We start from the raw sequence: 3,394 nt of genomic DNA, 5'->3' as shown, positions 1-3,394 counted from the left end.
CCACCTTATTGGTAAAATAAGATAAAAACAATTCACAGTCATCATTACTTCCAGCTGAGGCACAAGGAGGGGTTGGGTTTACCAGCTGATCCACAGTCTTAAACAGAAACCTGGGATTGTGTTTATGTGTAGTAATGAGTTCAGAAAAATAGTGTGTTCTCGCATCCTTAACCATGTTATTGTAGTTAATTAATAAATCCTTCAGACTGAGGTAATGGACTTGGAGACTGGATTTTTTCCATCTGCGCTCTGCTTTCCTGCATTCCCTTTTTAGGCTGCGAATGCTGTCATTTATCCAGGGTTACTTACTAGCTTTAGACGTAGGCCTAACCTTTAGAGGAGGAATAATATTTAGTGACGACAAGCAGATTGTTGGTGTTGGAATCAGACAGGTGTTGGCTTTGGCTCTGAAAGAATGCGCAAAACTTTGAAACACTTCGTTCATTAAAGATGCGACAACACACGGAGCTTGGTGAGGCGGCATGAGTAACAGGCGAATCGCAGCTAAAAACAATACATCTGTGGTCAGATATGGTCATGTCCACTAATTCCACAGAGGAAATGCTGACACCCAGGGTAAAAACCAAGTCCAGTGTATGACCACGGTTATGTGTTAGGCCTTTGACATGTTGTTTGAAGTTAAAAGAAGTGGCCATATTTAAAAAGTCAGTTGCATTAACATTGTTGGGGTCATCAATATGAATATTAAAATCGCCACAAAGAACAATTCTGTCATAATTTAAAACCAGAGTAGATAAAAATTCAGGAAGTTCTGATAAAAATGGTGGTTTTGGGCGGCGATAAATTATAACAAATATGATAGGTTGCAGCCCTCCAACTTTAAGAGTGAGAACTTCAAAGGAGTTAAATTCATCACAGGGTACTTGATGACATTTAAAATTTTTCCTATACACGCTCACTAGCCCACCACCACGACCACTGACCCTCGGTTGACTAAAACAATTATATTGAGGCGGACACAGTTCAGCTAGCTGGCTATAGTCATTCATCTGCAACCAGGATTCAGTTAAAAACATAAAATCTAGATTTGCAGACAAGATAAAATCATTGAAGATAAAAGTCTTACTTGAAAGTGATCTCACATTGAAGAGAGCCATTTTAAATGAGTTTGTTCTGGGTGCTGGAGTTGGTGCAGTTGTCCTAATCCTTAAGAGATTACTATTATTTCTGTGTGGGATGTGCACATTTCGGTTTACTGGTCTATGCGTGATGATGACAGGAATAGTCTGTGGAACAGCGCTGGTAGCAGACGGCTTTACATGCCAGCAGGTGGAGACAGTTGTTAGTGGCAGTGAGGCAGAGATCTGTTCAGTGTCCGGTGGTGTGTCCAGGTGTGCTGCATGAATGATTAATCATTCACATAGTAATAGTAGCAGAGAAATTTCACTCTTTACCAAAGTAGTGAAACCACCAACTGACTGATTGCCATCCTTAGCTAGCATGGCTAAGAATATTGAAATCTAATTGGCAGATTTAAAATTTACAGAGCACCTTCTTGCTGAACAGAGAATGAATCTTTTTCATTTTGGAAACTCCATGAGCTGTCCCTCATAGTCACCGTCAAGCCAAAATGAAAAACTGTAAGACTGTCTTCACATTTGATGAGCACATTCATTCTCCAAAGAGGATAAACCCTCTTTCTAATGACTCCATGGACTTTATGTTGGTCAGCCTCATTCGGAGAGCCAGCGATGTTCAGCTTTACACTGATGCTTTAAATGTCCTTGAGCAAGTCCTCACAGGGAGTCAAATGTATCAGTTGCCTGTGTATTTGTTTCACATCACAAAATATACTGATGACTCTCTGCTTTACATAAGTGCTAAAACAGCTCTAAACCATAGACTCAGCCTAATGTGGGTTTGGATCCTGTCATACAGTTTCCTTCCAAAATGAGATGGGCTATCTTAGAAAAATAAATGATGTACTACTGTTTGCTGACATGAAGCTTATTGCCAGTAAACCTACCATTAACAGGGTTATGATTCATCTGTGGTCTTTTGCTTTTAAAATAGTTACGTTTCTGAGGATATTATCATCTTAAAATATGAAGTGATTCATTTCAGGAGGCGTTTTTGATGCGTAACAGAAGACAAAAACTTTGATGAACTCCAACACTGAGAAGCCTGTACTTGTGTTTTGAAAGGAAAAAAAGTCCTGATTTTTAAAGTTCATATATAGCAGTTTTGCAGTGTACTTTGGCTACAGTTGGACCTCTCAGAAAGCTGTGTAACAGTAACTCTGAGTGCTGAAGAAGAAGGAGTAAGGCAGAGTGTTTAGCTATGTTTTTCTGTTTCTGGCTGATTGAACAGATGACACCAGGCTCAGTCTGGCTATAATCAGGTGTATGGTGTATTGGTTATTTTCACCAGCTCTTCATTTACATCATTAGTTCCAAACCTGGTGATCAGGACCCCCCAAGAGGTGGCAAAAATGGGTTATGAGATGATTAACAAAAAAAAGATTGTCAGAAGTCTTCCCCTTCATACAGCATTTTTTTCTTCTTCAGAGTCTCCAGGATTCTTATAAAATATTCAAATGCTGTGAGAAAGCAACATCACTCTTGTCACACAAGTCATTGAAATATGCAACCTGTGATTTGTCATCATGAGTAGGCACTGCTTAGCAAATTAAAAGGGCTGTCAATATATGCTCTTTACTGCGATTTTCAGTCTTTCCGTTTTTTCCGCCACTTTTGTCAGCACTGTTCAATCTTGTGAAATTGATCATAATGAAGAAATGGCTCAGACTAGAAGTGTTATTACTGGGTATCCTAAATATATTTTTGATTCCATCATTTTAAGGAAAGAATGAAATAGAACAATAATCAATAATAACCCCACAATTGTTCAGCATGTAGACCTAAAAAAGACTTGTGTTGGTAAATGAAACAAGACTAAAATTCTTTAGCATGATAATCTGCGAGACTGTATGTTGATTGTCAGGGCCTGACTGTGATTGTTGGCATGCTGTGTTAACGTTAATTACAAAGTAGGCTAGAGCTAACTGGCTGAGGGAAACTTGGTCATTAGTTTTAGGGGCACCTTGTCAAGTAGCCTAAGTGGAAAACAATTGCTGATAAGGAAAAGTCAGGAGACCATGAGATCATCTGGATTTATCTCCTGTGGACCATGAATGTCAACCAAATTTTACAACAACCATAATATATAACATTCAGTTGAGTATCTATGTCCCACATTATGTTTAACTTCAAATCAGAAAATAACCGGAAGTGTACTTCAATACTTTAATGTTGTAGTTTATTTTGAAAGGCATGCCAGGAAGCCCTATCATTTGATTCCGTGTAGCTTGACACTTGTGGCAATTTGTGGGCAGAACTGCGACAAAGTCAAATATATCCTATAAGCAGCGGCT

The sequence above is a fragment of the Micropterus dolomieu genome, linkage group LG04 (genome assembly GCF_021292245.1).
Source record: "Micropterus dolomieu isolate WLL.071019.BEF.003 ecotype Adirondacks linkage group LG04, ASM2129224v1, whole genome shotgun sequence".
Lineage (NCBI taxonomy): Eukaryota > Metazoa > Chordata > Actinopteri > Centrarchiformes > Centrarchidae > Micropterus > Micropterus dolomieu.
This window is presented reverse-complemented; position numbering follows the sequence as displayed.